The following is a 20,890-nucleotide window of genomic DNA, read 5'->3' on the forward strand; positions in this document are numbered from 1 at the left end:
ATTTCACATTTGGAGAGTTTTTTTATATATTTCCATCAATACCACTCCATTAGTGCGCCCAGTTAAAAAAAAAGAGCGTGCCCGAGGGATGTGGAGTACATACATGAATGTTGTAATTATAGTTAAGATATGAGAAAGGGTAACAGCTTAGAATCCTTGCCTCGACAACAAAAATTTTTAACTGCTAGCTCATATACTAATTCCATAATATTTCCTACATACAGGACATACCCAATTAACAGTCTAAAAAGGCAGGTTCTCCCTCTGTCTGTCTGTCTGTCTGTCTGTCTGTCTGTCTGTCTGTCTGTCTGTCTGTCTGTCTGTCTGTCTGTCTGTCTGTCTGTCTGTCTGTCTGTCTGAGATACTTTACAAGAATGAAGAAAATAATTGTGTAAAATGATAGGTAGCATATTCATAATTGGGCCTACAATCACACCATTTCAAAATAGGCCTATTCTCTTTCATAACACGGTTGATTCATTCTCCAAACTGCGTCGCTTATATCTGAGACAATAATGTTTTTCTGCTTTTGAAGATCTGTGAGAATGTAGTAAACCTACACTATTTTAGAAAGTCGTTTATTACCAGGTAGTAGCCACGTAGTTATGCCCATAGGTGGCAGTACTCTAACAGAATTGGCAGCAGCATCTCCCCTGAAAGTAGCCTTCATTGATGACACTTCTCAGGTCACAATGGGCACTAGAACTGGCCAGATGTATTATGTGTTTCGATTATTTTCGTTGATATTAATAATATATATTTTTTTAGATTATATCAATAATATAAATGATGTTTTATACAACTCACTATGTTTCAATACATCAAATGTAGCTTCAAAACGTGTTCAATGAAGGTAGTCTAGACCAATGTAACTGAAAAATTAGAAATACATTATTATAAAATACTTCTGAAGATTAAAGACACTTTATTGTGCATTCTTATTACTTGGCAATCAATCCAATTTCCCATTGCCTATACAGGAGATCGAATCAGAGGAAAGGGAAATAATTTATCCTGAAAGATAATGGCGTTATTGTGTTATCTATCTTATCTTTTTACATTCACTGGAGGCTGATTTGATTGTCGCAAATTACACTGAGCAGAACATATGGCCAAGCCATTCCGAGGCACCACGCTGAAACAGTTAACACATGCAACATGCAAATGAGCCCGTGTTGCCGAAGTGTACAGGGGGGCTGGGTTTAAACGCTGTGGTGTGCATATGGGACTGTACTGTATGCTTCCCGGGTTCGGTAAGCGCCACAGTTTTTCATGCCAGTCTCGCACAGCCCTATGAGTAAGCGAGAGTGCCTGTGTAAATTTGTGCGGCAAGGTTGCTACCCAAACCGAAGAAAGCCTACCGGACGATGACAAGCCAGGCTACAGCGGCTAGTAGAGGACATTATCCTGTGAACTAAAGGAATTCGCCGTATCATATAGGCATTCTGTTGTCATCGACCATTTGGAGAGAAAAAAAACAGACGGTCAAACGAAGTTGCGCGAACGGAATGTTCATCAAAGATTAATTATTGTGTTCGTAGCTAATATCACCCCGGTGAAACCTTGCATCGGCTTTTGGGGATCTTTAGGCTATGAATGAGGCGACATTGGGTATCCGAAATTTTCTAGGAATTGGGAGTGAATGGAACTAGGCTAAAATCTCTAAATTGATTGAGCATCATTGAGGAACGCCGTTGTAGACTTTATCGTAGTAGCCTACTTGGAGCATTTTCCGTGGATGTAAGTAGCTACAATATTCCATCACCTAAAGGAAGAGAAGACCATTCATTACTGGTTGTGTGATCAGAATAAAAACAGCACCAGGAGCTTCCATTGAAACCCGAAAGGTGAGTGAAAACGATTAGCCTATGTTTATCTTTTTTTTTTTTTTAATGTCTCGGTTTGGTTTGAAATGTCTATGTGTTAGCTGATGATAGCTACAGCACAATTTTGTGCATTTGCCTTAATTAACACTGTTCTGCTTAATAACTAACAGTAGCTACTCTAGTCCGCCACAATACTATCTGAGAATTCTCAGCTCAATTCTCAGCTACCACAAAAAGGGGTTTGGGGCTGCTTATTAGGGTACTTGTGGAATATTAAGCTATATACAAGTAGCCTAATAACCAGCCGTATATCCCTTATTGTGGTAGTTGAGAATTTAGTTGAAAATTAGGTTAATAAGGCTATTTACATTTTATGGCTATAGGTAACGTAAACATTTTGTGTGAGAAAAAATGCCCTCCCCAAACATGCAAGGAATTTCAGTGTTGTTATTATTCCAATGGTAGCCTACCAGGTACTTTTCAATTAATGTTTAGACAAATTTACGCATAGGCTATAGACTCATTGCCTCGTGCGTAAACCCGTAATTACGCATTCAGTCAGTCAGGTGTTGGGTTTTAATTACCATCTATTCTATCACCTCACGATCAACTTTTAATCAGAATGCAGCTGTCATCAGCTCATAAAACTAATTTGATTGAGTTTGATATATCGATATTATCATCGGCTATTCATATTGCATTGTTCTGGTTTGATATTATAAGACCTTTATGAAGCTGCGGTATTTCATCATTTAGTCATCGGATGAGTTATTTTTATCGGCCTATCATCCCAAAGTAGTTTTCAATTGCTTCCAATATTTGTAATCAACAGACAGATAGCCTAGCATCAGCTCTCCATGCTGACCTTGACTGTGAACCCGCTATTAGGGGTAAGAGAACCATTTCCATTACAGTGGATTTAGATTAGGCTTGATGTAGTGCGCGCTTGAAGTCTTGTACCTCATAATAATCTACAATCCAACATGTGAGAACAAATGTGATTATTTTGCCGCATGTAACTCATTTCTGTTCTTCACTGCGTTACCCAGGTCTTACCCAGGTCAGGGGTTTGGAATATCAGTTACATTTACTCTCCAACACTGATTACTCTCTCGTCCATCCCTCATACTTCTTAATATTTTATATAACGCTTTGATTTACGCTAGGTTCCTATTCCTATTATCGTTCCTATTACAATGTGGTATGCCGCAAGACAGAATAACAGCCTCCGTTAACCCCCAAGCCTTGAAAGCAGCTAAATTCAGATGCATTGTTGCCAACTGGCTATAATTTAGAATTCCTGCTCAACTCTAGACTTTTCATCTGTCGAAGCTCTGGAACAGCAGATGCACCCACAAATCTTACATTTCCATCACAAACAAACACACACACACACACACACGCACACACACACACGCACGCACACACACACACACACACACACACACACACACACACACACACACACACACACACACACACACACACACACACACACATGCACACGCACGCGCACACGTACACGCACACACATACACACACCGCACCCGGGAAGCGCTCATAAGGGTGACTCTAAAGGAAAATAAATGTTGTCTTAAGTAGAAAATTGCCTTACATTTGCATGAGAATAACTTGCATCTGCCCATAATTGACGGAGAGCATATTAATCGTTGTGACCATGCAATCAAACCTAGTTTCTTGGTAAAATCAGGTTTTGTATATCTAAAGCGTGACATTATTGTAATATTCTTCTTAAAGTATAACATCCGTTTGACCCCAGAAACAGCCACCAGGATGGAAATTGCAGCCTTGGAAGAACAAACCACTACACGCAGCCTTGCTCTGATTATCACACGCTGATTATACTCACCTAATTAACTCCAATCTGAAGAAAAAACACGGGCACTGATAGTCTGGAGTGGTTATAGCATTACCGGTCTGTTTGAGCAGTTGGGCACTCACCGTATAACTATATTATTTTCTCACGACACACGTTTAGTCAGACCTGATCCCCTTGTCGCTACACAACTGTACACGAACTCTAAAAATCCACCTACACAAGGAGCACAGTAAATTACATTTCCATTCTGCTCAATGTAGCACTTTCAAGCAATCTCTTTGAAGAGAGGCAGGAGTGGACAAGCAGAGCTGTTGAGAACCTCAACATCACACACTCTTTAATCAATAAGGTTAACTGCACAAAGAAAGCTCAGAGAATATGCCTTCACATCAAACTGGCTGGCTGGAGCCGAAATGAGCACTCTCCGTCGCCCCGTTCCCCTTTCTCCTTTCTCTCAGCGTGTGTTCCAGCATTTTGATTGGATTGTATTAAGCTGGTCAGAACAGGAAGGATTTATGTGACAGTGCTGATCTCAGTCCTATTGATTTGCTTATGCCAGTCAGTTTAGTACATGACTGTTTCCTGCGGGGTAATCGGGAGGTCTTATGTGCTTCAGGATGAGTTGTTTGCCTCTTTCAACTTTCAACAGCTTTATTTTAGGAAGGGTAAATTATGCATCTCATTAGACCCCCTGAAAGCATTCTGCGGCTGCTGGGTATTTTAGAGAATGGACGGACTGGTTTGGTATTATGTTGGGCTGGCTGGTGTACTAGTACAGACATTGAGTACGAACGCTGCGTTGATTAAGTACAGTGCTCCTTTTACATGACTGGTAGTCATTTTCTCCTTCCTATTCAGAAGCTCCCGACCACTGAGGCAGCGTCTCGTACTGTATGAAGGGTATGGCTGGATGATAATGTAAACTGGACCCCCTTCCACAAGTCTCCTTCCTCGTGATGATGGGACTCTTCGTCAGGATGACGCTACGGCTCAAGAGCGTCCCCTGTCGACCCCGACGATGACACTTTAGTAGAGCTGGGCGAAATTGATAAAAATTCATATTGCGTTAAATTGTCTGAATTAATACGATAACGATAAATTGAATGATAAATGTACAACATTCATCTGAACTACAGTTTTTTTATTACTCTTTAAACTACTTCTACTAGATAGAATGTCAAAATTGTCCCATTAACAATCACCCGTATTAGCCAATTTATTTTATTTCAAACTTTACATTTCTCTAGTATAGGCTACCTATCGTAATGAACCATGTCAGCAAAATTCCCATGATAAGTGGTCGGTATAGTCGGCGGCAATCATTTTCGGTTTATTGTCCCAGCTCTGCTCTTTAGACTTCTGTGCCCATCAAGCAGACAGGTTTCTCTCCAGGGCAAGATCTAGTCAAAGCCTTTCCCCGATGCCATCAGCAGTCAGGACTTCATAACCTAATACACATTCTAGTGCATTGTACTTTATTATTAAATGAGTATGATAGGGGTGGTGACCGAGATACAAAGACAGTCTTCTCTGTGTTTTGTGTACGTGCTGTGTCACCAGCAACCAGCATGCAGCGCACATCGCCCCAGGCAGCCAGACTCGCCCTCCCCTGTTTAGCTTGAGAGTTTTTGACAAGTTGCTAGGCATGCAGGCGGAATCCTTGACCTATTTCTTAATGAGTGAACAGTGCAAACGCGTTCAGCGGCTGGGTAGTCTAGAGCAGGCTCCCCCCCCCCGCCCCCGCCCCCACACACACACAAACACATACACACACTTGCCTACACACACATCTCAATGCCTTGCGGGCTGGCTGCTGAGTGTTCACTGACTCGTTCCTTGCAGATATAGGTCTTCACATCGTCTCTGCTGGAGTGTAGGCTACTCACCCGGTTTGTTTGTTTTAAAGCAATTGGTCTCCCCCTCACAGGGATGTTTATCTGAACCTCTCAACTGTCCAGCTGTCACAACAGAGATCTCTATCTCTCTGACCCACACACACTCCACTCAGTCGACCATGTTATGTGCCTGTGTGTACGTGGGTGTGTGTGAGAGAGAGAGAAAGTGAGAGTGTATCCATGTGAAGATTGACATAAGAGAGATTTGAATCGTCCGTGACATTGATCAAGTGGGGTGTAGCCAGGGAGAACGTTTAGTTGGAAAGTGGTTGCGGTATGGTGGTAAGCAGAACTATCTCTCTCCTCATGCTGTTCCAAGACGGGCTCCTCAGCCATAGCACTCAGCTCCCTGAGCTTTCAGACTTGCAGTTCCTCCCAACCCTAACTCTAACTCTGCTTGGAAACAACAGGGTTTTATTATCTGACAGCTATGCACTTCCTTCAAGCAGTACCTTCAGCAACAGCTTATTTAGAGGTACATTATTTCAGCCTCACCCGTTGCTGACAGTTGTATAAAATTGAGCACACCGCCATGCAATCTCCATAGACAAACATTGTCAGTAGACTGGTCTTACTGAAGAAATCAGTGACTTTCAACGTGGCACCGACATAGGATGCCACCTTTCCAACAAGTCAGTTTGTCAAAAGAATTCCCTGCTAGAGCTGCCCAAGTCAGCTGTAAGTGCTGTTATTGTGAGGTGGAAATGTCTTGGAGAAACAATGCCTCAGCCGCGAAGTGGTAGGCCACACAAATTCACAGAATGGGACCGCCGAGTGCTAAAGCGCAGTGCGTAAAAATCGTCTGTCTGTTGCAACATTCACCAACTAGTTCTAAACTGCCTCAGCAAGCAACGTCAGCACAATAAATATTTGTCGGGAGATTCATTCAATTGGTTTCCATGCACACAAGCCTAAGCTCACCATGCACAATGCCAAGCGTTGGATGGAGTGGTGTAAAGCTCACAGGCATTGGAATCTGGAGCAGTGGAAACTCATTTTCTGGAGTGATGAATCACGCCTCACCATCTGGCAGTCCGACAGACACATCTGGGTTTGGTGGATGCCAGGAGAACGCTACTTGCCACAATGCATAGTGCCAACTGTAAAGTTTGGTGGAGGAGGAATAATGGTCTGGGGCCTACTTTTCATGATTTGGGCTAGGCCCCTTAGTTCCATTGAAGGGAAATCTTAACACTACAACATACACTGACTTTCTAGATGATTCTGTGCATCCAACTCTGTGGCAATAGTTTGGGGAAGGCACTTTCCTGTTTCTGAATGACAATGTCCCCATGCACAAAGCGAGGTCCGTACAGAAATGGTTTCTCGAGATCTGTGTGGAAGAACTTGACTGGCCTGCACAGAGCCCTGACCTCAACCCATCAAACACCTTTGGGATGAGTTGGAACGCCGACTGCGAGCCAGGCCTAATCGCCCATCATCAGTGCCCAACCTCACTTACGCTCTTGTGGCTGAATGGAAGCAAATCCCTGCGACAATGTTCCAACGTCTAGTGGAAAGCCTTTCCAGAAGAGTGGAAGCTGTTATAACTGCAAAGCAACTCCATATTAATGCCCATGATTTTGGAATAAGATGTTCGACGAGCAGTTATCCACATACTTTTGGTCATGTAGTGTAGCTAAGCTTCTGTTGGCCATCTTGATCCCAGAGGACTTAGGAGTGGAGGGTAGACAGTAGTCAGCTCCAGATGGGTTGTGTCAACGTGGGAGAGTTCAGATGCTTTTCACAGCCTTGCTTTGGGAGAGGAGGTTCCCACTGTTTCTTCTCATCCATCAGCCTAGTCACAGATATGAACAGAATGAACTAAGCTATTATACACAACTCATTATGAAGATCATTTTTGCTATTCTTTTGTCGGTGTATGTACTGAAAGCATACAACCAAAGTTACAACTTAATGTAAGGTAGAGCGCAACATTTGTATTGCACACTGGTGGTTTGAATGTTTGATCAAGGAAGGCCATTTACTGTACAATCTCAACAAATGTAACTTTACCTTGTAAGACCTTACCTTGTAATGCATTTGAAAAGTGCCTTTTTATGTCGCTATATCCAGGGCTACCCTGAAAGTCATGCTGTGGTCGTTTCCATTATGTTGAGTGGTTGTGTCGGCGTAGCCTTGTAGTGGCTTACTGAAGCGTTGGACGGACGCCCTAGCCTGTCCCTGCCACCGCCTCTACATTGGTAAATAGCATCTGGATCTGGTATGATCAGCACATAGCACAGGGGGTGAAAATCAATACGCCGGATCTGCGTTACATTTTTCCAATTGATTCACAGAACCTCAAATGCATCATAAGATTGCAGAAGTGCTGCTGCCGGTGCCCTCCAAAGACTGAAAGTGCTGCTTCAGTCCGTGAGTCCGAGGTGGGTGGTTTTGCCTCTTAGCTGCTGTGTGTGTGATATTGTGTTGAGAGAGATTGTTTCCCCGTGTCTGTCAGAACGCTGCTGGCAGTAGCACTGCAGTGGGTGTTGTAGGGCCTTATAATATCTGCAAAACGAGAATGCGGAAGGAATCTCGGGATTCAGACAATAAAACAGGATTCAACTTAGAATGGAATCAACTAAATCTATTGAAAATTAAATTAATTTGCCCAAGTTTATCATAAGACATGAACAGAATGCATCAGTGATTCGTATTTTGAGAGAGAAAACCTGAAAAAAACAGGGGGAAATGGAAACCTGGAAAAACTAAACGGAGAAAAGGGCCCTAGAGGTTGATGTGTTGGACGGTTGGACTCAGACAGAGCAGTTGAGAAGAAGGCTCCAGCCAGTCTCTCTGTCTCTGCAGAGGGCCGAAAGGGGAACAACCATTAATGTTCTCCCTCTTTCTGCCAGGAGAATGTGTCCAGGGCACGTATTCACAAATAGTCTTAGAATAGGAGTACTGATTTAGGATCAGTTTAGCCATTTAGATCATAATGAATGGTCTGGGCCCAGACCTCACCATGCATCCCCTGCCTATTGACGGCATGGAGGCTAATCCTGACCCCACTATGCCCTCACCTCTCCTCTCCCAGTCCCAAAGGCCTGCCAGCTTGCTGAAACAAAGCCTTTTGTCCAACTACTGAATCCAACAGATGGAGAAATGGACAGTAAATGAAAGTAGGGGAGAAAAGAAAAAAAGGTAATTTAGTGGAGCATGTTAGAGTAGAGCGTTTGCATTTAAGCCAGTCCTTTGGGAAGCGTAACGCCCTCACAAAGCGACATTGGCGTAACATTGGAGAAATGTTCCCTTGTTGCTGCAGTGGCCACAGCGACTTAGAGCCTCCAATGTGTGAGGTGCTGCTGGGCCTATGGCAGTCAATCCAGACCCAGGAGCCCAGCTCTCTCTCCAGGGCCCGGGCAGCCTTTATTAAGATGTTAATGGAATTGCCTTCATGACACATTTGCATGGGACAGGATCTCTCTCCCCTGCCATTCTTTAGTGCCTCAATCTGTCCGCCACACTCAATACATCAGTCCCCCTCTCTCTCCCTCAGTCACAGACCAGGCTCTTTAGGCATTCACCACCATCTCCACATGTCTCTGCCCAGACCCAACCTCAATGTTTATCTGATCCCTCCTGTCACAAGCCATGCTATATTTTACCTGCTGTAACAAAGTTACCCCAATGCCGGAGATAAGAACAGCAATCATGGAACCAGGACGTCTGCCTGTTTGTTTGGTGGTTAACTTCACAGTGGCTGTAAGTCACAGGCAGCCTGTCAGTCTGTCAGATCCAGTAGCAAGCCAAACACTTCCTCATCTGCTATGAGGGTTGCTTTGATTATTCAAGAAGGGGCTGAAATTGACATTTGGGTTGTTTGTGTTTCTTGAACAAAAAGCTCAGGCTGTTCCTCCACCTCATGCCACCACTATTTGTTGTGCCGAGAGACTGTTCCCAAGGCGGCACAACAGCCCAATCAAAGGGAGGAAAAGGGGGGGAAAAGACCTTGAGCTTTACATTCAAATGCTTTTGACTTTTTCAGTTTCATGAAAGCACTGAATGCATTGTCTCTGTCTCTACGTTTTCCCTTTCAGTCCGGGTTGAATGTAAGTCAGTTTCGGCCTGGAAGCATCAATAATCAATTAGCTCGTGTCATGGGAGGATGTGCTTTTTTGTTTAGTTTGGAAGTTGACAATAAGTGAGCAACAAAAGGGAGAGAGTGGGTGAGAGGCAGTCAGGGAGGGAGGGGGCACAGTACAGATGCCAACGGGCAGCTGTCAGTAGCACACAGACGACAGTGGTTGCATCCCAAATGGCACCCTATTCCCTATATATTGCACTACTTTTGAGCAGGCTCTGTAGGTTCTGGACAAAAGCAGTGCACTATATAGGGAATAGGGTGTAATTTGGGACACAACCAGTACGTGCCCGTGTGTTGGGGGGGGGGGGGKGKGGTTGGTAGGGGAACAGGGCTCTGGAGTGGGCACTGGGCACAGTGGGCAAATAGGGTAAACAACGCCCCCTGGTGATGTGGACGGACGCCCTAGCCTGTCCCTGCCACCGTCACCATGGTTACCACACACAGTGGCGGCAACGAGCGGCATTGCTTTGGCTTGTCTAGTCTGCTCATGTGCTGTGAGAAAGGAGTTCTAAGCCAACGGCAGCTTTGTCTCTACTCTTCACTGTTCTGACGGCTGTCCAATTACAAGCAGACCAATTACAACCTGAGGCAGCAGTGTATTACTGCTCTCCATTAGCTCTTCTTCATCCAGTTCATAAAGCTATGTGTAATCTGCTGCTGCACAGTACATTGACTTAAGCTTTATTCTTCCTCTCTTGGAAATGTAGCATACAATTCATGCACTTTATGCATTGGCATCAGTGCCATATAAGCTGTTCTCCCTTCACCAGCCTCCACTGATTTGCATTATCTTATTATTTTGCACAATTCTTAATCAGAATAGCGAGGAAGGAGGAGTGTTATGGGGATGAGTATTCCGTAGTGTGTTACCCTGGCATGGTCCTGTTGTGCTGGAAGGCTGAATCTCCGGAGCACCGTGACATGTAGCCACCTGCATCCAAGCTGTCTGTCTGCTTTGTTACAATTTTCAAGTCAGCCCTGGCCTTATCTGTGTGGATAGCTCCTCTTCCCCGCCAGAGACGCCTTAACACATCCTCTGCCTTCAGCTCAGAAAACCAGAGGAGATAAGGCTCCAAAATGAATTCCGGGGAAGAGATAGCGAACAGAATACCTCAAACCAGAAACCTCCCTTTCCAAAAAAACGTCCCTCTTTTCTCTCTCACTTCCAAATAAACACTTTCTTTCCACTATGCTGACCATAACAAATCCAACCAAAGCAGTGATGAAAGACCTCGAAACTTCAAACTGAAAACCCTGAAACCCATCCTATCTGGGCTACCCTTTTCCCTGTGATGTCGGGTTTGTGTGAAAGTCTGCTTTGGACAGACAATCACATAAGGGCAGGCAAGTCACTGACGATTGCACACCCTCCTTTAAAAATATGGAGGGTCCATTCTTAAGCCTTCAACACTGGGTCATTTTTTATTTAACCTTTATTTAACTAGGCAAGTCAGTTAAGAACAAATTCTTATTTACAATGACGGCCTACCCCGGCCAAACCCAGACGACGCTGGGCCAATTGTGCGCCGCCCAATGGGACTCCCAATCACAGCCAGATGTGATACAGCCTGGATTCGAAGTAGGAACTGTGGTGATGCCTCTTGCACAGAGATGCAGTGCCATGGACCGCTGCGCCACTCAGGAGCCCGAGTGATGCCACAACAGTCTGAAGGAATGGGAAAGGTATCGGGATGTGTTAAGAGCTTGGATAAGACCTGTTCGCTCATATTTCTGTACCTCTGTCTGCCTCCAGACTCTTTATTTTGGCCCAGGAGCCCTCAGAGTGCTCAGGCCAAGGGAAATGAATTCAGTATTCCTCGGGGCGGCTAGCTACAGAATGTTGATGCATAAATACATGACTGACCCACATGTGACCTGTATATGTGCAGGGCAGTGGGAGCCAGAGACTGGATGAAAATGGCTTTTTTAACAAGGCATCTTCCCACTGGGCACACACTGGTTGAATCAACGTTGTTTCCACGCCATTTCAATGAAACTGCGTTGAACCGACGTGGAATAAACGTTGAATCGACGCCTGTGCCCAGTGGGTTGTCACATTATATTATGAGTAGGTTGAGGCGTGTGGGAAGATGGTAGACTCGACGTATAGCCCAATGTATAGCGCAAAGTTTGATTTTATGTTGTTCTAGCAGCTGTTGTTATCGATTTTAATCTGCCTCTGACCTTTCAGGACAAGGCTTTGGAATTCACCCCCAGCTGTGTGGAAATGTGTTGGGCATTGAAGGGTGAACAATCGACAATGAATGTTGTTTTCTCCTCCGTTCTTGTCAGCCATCGCATCAAATGATATCAAGCAAATAGCCATTGTGATTTGGGTGCTAAAGTAAACACACTATCGTTTTTAAAATGCAGCAATTTGTTCCCGTTTTTCCAAGCGTGATCGTTTATCAAGATGAATCCATCAGCTGGAAGTTGAGTTTGGTTTTTCCACTCCCCCTTTTACCTCCCTCACTCGTTCCCTCCTCTCTGGGAAACTGTCTGTTTGAGCTCTATGAAGCAGCATCTGCACTGCCACAAAAGCGCCACAACCAGTGAAACGGGAGACATGACAGACGCATCTCCGTGCAGACAGCCTTGCATGTTCGAGGCGCGAAAAGAGACACAGTTATTACCAACATAAGCGCCTCCTAGGTCTTAAATTACAACCGCCGCGCAAAATAAATAATCAAATGGTGACATCATGGGTAATTCACTGATCAACAGCAATGTGGGTCAAGCAACAGTGTTTCTTTTCTGTAGCATTTAAGGTGAATGACGGGTAGAATTAGGGGATCTAAGACAATTATCCTGCGTGGTGCGTGGAGCGTAGTGTGACAGCGCCGAGACTGGCGGCTGAGGAGAGGAGATCCTCTGTGTTGTCCATGAAGATGTTGATTAAATATGACTGCTCGGAAGCGCAGAGCTGCCTGCCTGAAGAAAAAGAAGGCGGTAGGGAGGGAGGGAGAGGAGAAGGAGCGGGGACGGGCAGGTTTGTACTTGAAAGCCGTGAATGAATATCTATCTGCTCATGTTTCATGTTTTAATCTGCAACAGTTTGAGATTTGTGACCTAATGCCATTTAAAGCCTGACACACAGAAGTAGGGCTGCACGATATGGGCAAATAATCAAATATTGCGATTGCGATTTTACACTTGGGTGAACTGTTGGAATCATAGACATTACGTTCAAAATTCAGATTCTATGGTTGGGGTCGTTTGGCATGATAACTAGTGAAAAAGACAGGTATAGTAAAAGTTGTTGTGACAGGTTAGGAACCAAAGTGTTGGTCAGAGTTTCCCAGGGGACCCTTATTACACTTGAATTGTAGCCTTTTGCGATATGGATATTGCCCATGTCAATATTGCAATTTCGATTAAAAAAGCCCTACACAGAAGGTGAGGGGATAGGATCTTTGACGGGTTCTGATAGCATCTCAGAGTAGGAGTGCTGGTCTAGGATCAGTTTTGCCTTTTAGATTCAAATGAAAAGGACAGGGCGGACCTGATCCTGAATCAACTCTCCTACTCTGAGACGCTTTATGAATACGGGCCCTAGCATTGCCATTGCAGAGGACGGGGTGGGTGCCAGGTCCTTATTGTTCTCTATCTGGTTTAATACACCAGAGGAGAGAGACCAAGTACTGCTGCTGTTTTGACAGAATTTTTTTTTCTCATTACTGAAACCTTTGGGAAGCTTGTAAGAACAGTATTTGTAATGCTTTTTTGGCCGCTGCCTCTACAGGCAGTCAAACTACTACTTGTGATCTTCTATGAGAGTGCTTTGTATTTTTCCATTTGTTTAACATTAGAACATTGTGTTGACAGAGGGGAATAGGTGAAATTCATTTGCATCCAATTACGTTACAGATATTATCATAATTCAAATTTACATGAACACAACATTGAACGTAAATGTTTGCTATCTTCTGTTTTTCAAGTCCTAAGATTCATGTTTTATTTTCATTAATCATGCGTTGCTATTGTTCCATGTATCATTGATGAGGGTTTGTTCTAATAAGCAAAATGCAGTATGCTTGACAGTGTCATTGTTGATCAAGAGAATTAAGCATTCATTCCCTGTGTTCTTTTGCGCACACAATTATGCTCCGTTTTCTCAAAGCTGACAATTAACAGCCTACAGCTTCAGCCCCCCTCCTCTTTCTCCTCCTCCACCACCTCTTTCTCCTCCTCGTCCTCCTTCTCCTCCTCTGCCTCCCCTTTCTCCTCTTCCTCCTCCCTCTCTTCCCCCTCCTTGTGCTGCCTCCCTCTGTTCTCTGTTGTCTGTTTGCGTGGGTACAGGAGTGAGAACAAGTGAGTAAGAGCGGGTTAGGTCGAGGGATGCCAGTCGAAGCAGACATGTCTGTGTAGCTGTAAGATGCTGTCAGATGTCAACATTCGTTCTTCTGTTGGCAGCCAAACCTCTGTGTTGGTTCTCCTCTGTTAAATACACTGAGTGTACAAAACATTAAGGAACATCTTCCTAATATTGAGTTGCACCCCACCCCCCTTTGCCTTTAGAACAGACTCAATTCGTCAGAGAATGGACTCTACAAGGAGTCAAAAGCGTTCCACAGGGATGCAGGCCCACGTTGAGTCAAATTCTTCCCACAGTTGTGTCAAGTTGGCTTGATGTCCTTTGGGTGGTGGACCTTTCTTGACATACACGGGAAACTGTTGAGCGTGAAAAACCCAGCAGCGTTGCAGTTCTTGACACGAATCAGTGCACCTGGTACCTACTACCATACCCCGTTCAAAGGCACTTAAATATTTTGTGTTGCCCATTCACCCTTTGAATGGCGCAGATATACAATCCATGTCTCAAGGTTTAAACATCCTTCTTTAACCCGTCTTCTCCCCTTCACTGATTGAAGTGACATCAATAAGGGATCATAGCTTCCACCTGGATTCACCTGGTCAGTCTATGTCATAGAAAGAGCAGGTGTCCTTAATGTTTTGTACACTCAGTGTAGAGACTTTGTACTGCGCAAGTTAAAAGGAGGGGCTGTCGGTTGGCCAGTGTGTCAATCACTGTGTGAATAGGTTTAAAACACACACACACACGCACACACACACCACACACACACAGGCATGCCTCTTCACAACAAGGCAAACCCCACGCCTTTCAATCCTGTGGCAGCCTGGCAGCCCGTCTCCACAACTGTTGAAGGGACTGATAAAGGATACAGTTTCTTTGTTTGCTCTTCCACCATGGTATGCGACTGTGTCTGTTAATCTGTTCTATCTGCACAAAGGACTAGCAGCTTGAATGGCTGCAGTTGTGAAATACTCTAAATGCAGTCTGGCTTCAACGCCTGAGGCAGGTTTTACTTGTAACACTGAGTCAAGGTAAATAGACACCTTTCTCTTGACACAACCCTGACGCTGCCAGCCATAGGTCGCTCTGAACCCAGGGACAGGAAGGAGGGACAGGGTTGGCGTATTAGCGTAAAGTTTGCAATCGTGTGCTCCGTTCTTCAATATAATGCCCCCATCTGTATTGCAACCGACTGAATAGAGGTATTTAGTGATGGTTTTGAGGGTGTTAGCAAGCTGGTGTGATTGACAAACCAATCCCATTAACCTTCAGCAGCTTCCAGATGGGATGTAACAGACTGGCAACAGGCAGCTGTGTTAGAACAAGAGGAAGTTAGATTACCCAGGGATGGGTGGTAAACTGTAAAAAATTATACCGTTATTCATTCACAGACCGGTTTGGATTTTTACTTGACTTTCTATAACTATCAGTTCGGACCCCAGTCCTAATGATGAAAGTAGTACAGGAAATGAAGAAATTGGAGTGAATGCTGGAATTGAACAAATAACTATGCAAATGCCCACATAAAAAATACTACAGTTTACTATAGAATACTACAGTACTTACTATAGAGCTCTATAGTAAACTGTAGTATACTATACTACACACTGTAGTGTCCCTCGATCATGTGTAGTACTTACTATAGAATGTTATAGTATACTACAGTATTATCCGCCAAAGAAACACTGTAGTAAATGACTCAAGTAATGTCCGCAAACACACTACAGTCAGCAAAAATACTACACTTTTTTAACTTTAGCACATTTTACAGTATTCAATTTGCATATACCCCGCCCATTCTCCTCCCCCTTATCACAATTTGTGCCACCCATAAGTGAGAAACATACATGCACATATAGACCATATATTGTGGTCCCTGCAGGTTATAGAAAGGAGAAGAAGCTCTGCACTATCAGTTCAAACCACAGTCCTACCTATCTACAGGTTATGGAAAATGTGCTCTTTTAGTATGTTTGCAGTAGATTTCCTATGTCTGCAAAAACACTACAGTAAATACTACAGCATAGTACAGTCTGCAAAAACACTACAATAAAAACTATAGCATAGTACAGTCCGCAAAACAGTACAATAAATACTACAGTCTGTAAAAACAACACATTAAATATTACAGTATACATCCATCCGCCAAAAACACTACATGAATTACTATACTTTTATTTTACTACAGTATTTATACTATAGTTAACTGTAAATACTACAGTAGTAGCACTACAGTGAATACTACAGTAAAGTCTCCAAAAACACTACAGTGAATAATATAGTATTAATACCATGGTATACTATAGTATTTTTTTATGTAGGGTGGCAACCATTGGTCAAGTACCAGTCGTATTCAGTGTTCTACAAATAGGACTACTGTCAAATACCGTCATACTGTCAAAAATGAGAAAGATATCTTGCATGATATTTTGGCCATATTGCACAGCCCACTTGCATGTGTAATGTATGAGTGTCAATGAAAATGGCTTGCCCATTGTGACTTTGAGAGGGGAGTCAAATCAAATCAACGTTTATTTGTCACGTGCGCCAAATACAACAGGTTCACCTTGCAGTGAAATGCTTACTCTAACCAATAGTGCAAAAAAAGTCAGTGGCCAGCCCTACTTCCAAGGGCTTTCAACGGGGCCTTTAGAGTCAGTAGTCTGTTTATCCTACAGGACCTGACTAACTGTAGCACCAGGACAGGCTCAGTTGGGCTCAGAGAAGTTCTGTGTGAGCTAATTCAACCTCTCGATGACAGACAGCATCCGCAGCCTGTGGAAAAACACGGCTGGTAGGAAACAGAGAGGGGGGGACCCGAGCGGAGCAGGACCGAGAGAGGCCTGGGATCTGGGATTGTTAGGACTGGATCTGGGATTGTTCCTCGTGACATTGAGTCAGACAGGAAGAGGAAGGAAGCTGTACGGGGTGGAGGGAGGGAGAGGAGGTAGGGAGGGAGGGTGTATTATGTGTTGTATTAGAAGTATCCTGGGAAGTCTTGACTCACAAGGGCATGATAGGTCTTGTACCATTCTCACGGCACACTTGGCCACACTTTAGCACGACAGAGCAGCCATTATAGGGGTGGCAGTAGGCTACTGGACAGAGACAGACACGGACCCTACTCAGTCCAGACCCTCTCTGTTCACGAGACTAGTAGCCAGACTGAAGCACCCTACTACTAATTAGCGTTGTGCTGAATTTTAGTCTGGCTCTGCTGACTGCTCAACTAGGCTGGCTGGCTGCTCATATTTGTGTTACTGATTAAATGCTGAATGGGAGGTTCTCTCTTCATTCCTTGCCATTTCTCCAGGGTAAGAAACAAATTGATTTTTATCGCCGTCTTCTCTTTCCTTTTATTGCAGTTTTCTGCTGTGGTTGTATGATTCTATGTTGTGCTTAACTGCTGGATATTCTGTGTAGGGTAGCAGGGCAGGCAGCAGGGTTTTGTTTGGCCCAGACTCTACTGTAATGGCCAATACCAGCCACAAGTCCCTCCCCCTCCCTCTCTCCTTCTGCTGGCGCTAACAAAAGATTAGATGTGGGGACTGGAGGAAGTACTGGAGCTTGTTGTCTAGCTACTAGCTACTATGGTGGTTGTGCTGCCAGCAACCAAAGGGTTACCCATTCGAAAATCCTAAATGCCATTGCCTGTCGTTGTGCCCTTGAGCAAGGAACTTCACCCCCCCCACAACAACAGTGCCAAGTGTCACAGTGTGGCAGTGTGGAATTGACCAATAAAGTGATCTTAATTATATCCTCCGTCTACAACAGCGTCTTAGGCTAGTGTCTGAGGTTGAAGCTACTAGAACTCTCAGTTGGATGAGGAGGGGATGGTTTGCCTTTGCGAGAAGGCTTCATTTTACTGCTTCAGTATGCCCTTCAGAGAGGAAGACATGTGATCGACCCACCAGTCACTCCTCTGTACCACCATCTCTACAGTATGTGTGGTCAGAGCCAGCAGAGAGAGTTGACATGAGGTAAAGCAGCAGTGGATTGTATTGCGTGCTGCTCAGACTCTTCAGCCTACCAGGAATTACTATGCCATTCACATGTTGCGCTGGATTTAACACAACTCTGCTCGGAATTTCAATGCCTCTCTTCTCCCTGAAGACTCGATTACAATGATGACATCATTTAATTATATAACGTTTCTCCACTAGGTGACCATAGCCAGAAATATAGCTCCCCAGAAAGAAAATTATTCGCCTTTTAGGAGGGGCTCCTCAATTGCCCAAGGTTTATACACTGAGCCTTCAGTATTTCTGGGGAGGATTCAAGGACCTATAGTGTGGCCCCTCTCGTCTAGCCTCTGAGACAGACCCAGGGAAACCCTGTCAGCCAGGGTCCTTCTAGATGCCCCTGTCCTCCTCCACCACCCTCTAACTAGCTTAGGGAGGTTTGACTGGCTCGGCCTCAGCAAAGGGAGAAGCCCTGGCCCTGGCAAAGAGTTCCAGCAGGTGTAATGACTAAAGGAAAGGAGACAGAGGAGGAGGAGTGGTGGGGGAACACAACATGGCCTTGCAATAGTCTGCAGGTCTGCAGTCTGGACTGCAGTGTTCAAGGCCCCTCAAAAATGTCTGAAATGGGAGTCCAATAGATTTACACACTGGTCTAATTCTCTCCCTGTGTTCAGGTGTGTCTGACTCTCTGCAGGACCAGAGAATCACCCCATCAGGGTCCTGTTCCATTCCCAGTGTTCATGTTTCATCTCAAGGGGGTGTAATATTGCTCAGACCCCTTCTCTCCTGCTCCCGTGCCTCAGTATTACGCTCAACCTTCAGAGCAAAATGAGTAACGTGGCCAGGGCTTTGCTCCTGTGCCGGCGACATGCTATTTTTCATCACTGGGCTTTTGTAGGTCACACTGTCATTCCCCCACTGTTTTCCTCACCACTACCTACCCCCCCTCACACCCCCCTCCCTACTCTGCAGGTGGGACTGTAATATCCACAACTTTTCTGCAGCCCCATCCGACTCAGGTGCAGGTGGAAACTGTAATATCACATGTGTAATGAATGTGTTCAGAGATATGCTGTGCATGTGTGAATTTCATGGCCCCATGATTGGGGTCACCCTGTTGCGCAATTTGCAGACTAGTCATACGTTATGAAGATTTTACTGAGATTTTCCTCTACACGGTAAGACTGTAATAAAAAACTAAATATATAATAACTGATCTGATTGTTGTTATGATAAGCATATGGCAGTAGCAGAGTGACAGAGCGAGAGAGCTACATCCTGTCCCAGCCAGCCGTTCAGCCAGCCAGCCATTCAACCAACCAACCAGCCAGCCAGCCATCCATCCTGTGTGATGTTCACACGGAACAGGCCGGAACAGGAAGGCATGAATGTGCACTTCAGCACTCAGCCCAGCTCTGGCCAATCCAGTCCAGTCCTGCCCCAGCAGCAGCACAGATGCATGGACCTCTGTCCTGAGGTCATTCATCCAGGTGAAGCTCCACTGACCGCCACAAGCTGGCTAGTTACTACTGCTAGGCTAAGTGCAGGCTCCATTCACAGTTCTGTTCTATAATTTATGGTCAAACCAAGTGGGACTTATATTCAAATGCCGATTGAATTCTCTCCAAGAGCTTTTTATTGTAGCAAATGTATTTTTTGGAGTTGTATGTAGCATTCCAGTGTGCCGGAAATGCCAGTGTTTTTATAGGAATTCCTGTCATGGATAGATAACCACAATTACAGATAGTCCACGCTCCACATCATGTCGATTTGGACTTGGCAGTTTGATGAGATTATGTGCTAAACTACGCTAGTTAACCCACTGCCTCAGTTTGTTTTTTTGCCCTGTGCGTTTGACCTACTTCTGTCTTAAGTCCCACATTAAACGAACCCACTAATTTCCTTCATTTATTTATTTCCCAGTCAAGTTCCTTCTGGCTGCTCCCCTCTCCTTCCCCCTCCCCTCCGCTGACTCGTTCCTGTGTGATATGAATAAGTGAATTCCCTGTGATAATGTGCCCGCCTCCGTCTGTAGCAGCAGACCTAAACATGGTTGGTCTGGGCTACCCTCTTAAGCGAATTAAGACACGGCCGTGTCCAGTGCTGTCCAGTACAGAGGAGAAGAGACAAGCCCGCTAGCTGCCCTGCACTGTGGTTTATAAACTAAAGGGCTTCAGCTGAGGGAGGAAATTCTGTGTGTGTGTGTGTGTGTGTGTGTGTGTGTGTGTGTGTGTGTGTGYGTGCGTGTGTGTGTGTGTGTGTGCGTGCGTGCGTGCGTGCGTTTTCCACTGCTCTGTCTCTAAGTCCTATGTGACTGATGCAGACTCTTCCCTCGCCCCATGCGCCGTTATTACCTCTAAGTAACCAGCCACACACTAGATTCTGTTTTATCACCTCTGATCAAATTACGGAGCTTTATTGTGCGTGTACGGTCTCTCGCTGTGTGTGTGTGTGCATCTGTCCGCGCGAGAGTGTTTCTCTGTCTGTGTGCATGTGCGTGTGACAGTGTGACAGAGAGGGTCAGTGCTTTCAGAGCCAGGCAGGTTGTTTCAGGTGCTTTGCCCTGGGTCTCAGACAGGCAGGCAGTGGTAATGTAATGTAATGGCTCTGGCTGTGTCTCTGTAATAGGTCTGTAGATAGGCCATAATATGGCATCACAGTGGTCCAACAGGACAGAGTAGTGCACCAAACAGAGAGGAACTGTGTAGGAAGGAGAGAGGGACAGACAGAGAGCATTTTCCCCATCAGACCCATAATGCCCTGCAACTTACGTAACGTAATAACAAACTATTTAATCACTATTCACTATGTTAGCTAACACAAACACTGTTGTTTTTTAAAATGTATCTTTAGAACGTACACTATGTTCCATTGATGTTGCTACAGCTTTCCTTACTTTGATAAGATATCAGGATGACCCATATCGTATAGCCTAATAGTTAAGGTGTTATTTTCCACCATG

At 44.7% G+C, this 20,890-nt stretch overlaps 1 pseudogene; it reads left to right on the forward strand.

Moving 5' to 3' along the window:
• Positions 1–1,214: 1,214 nt before the first annotated feature.
• The window catches only part of LOC111976302 (plexin-A2-like), a 271,282-nt pseudogene continuing 251,606 nt past the window's right edge, over positions 1,215–20,890 (forward strand).

Source organism: Salvelinus sp. IW2-2015, linkage group LG17, assembly GCF_002910315.2.
Source record: "Salvelinus sp. IW2-2015 linkage group LG17, ASM291031v2, whole genome shotgun sequence".
NCBI classification, from domain to species: Eukaryota; Metazoa; Chordata; class Actinopteri; order Salmoniformes; family Salmonidae; genus Salvelinus; species Salvelinus sp. IW2-2015.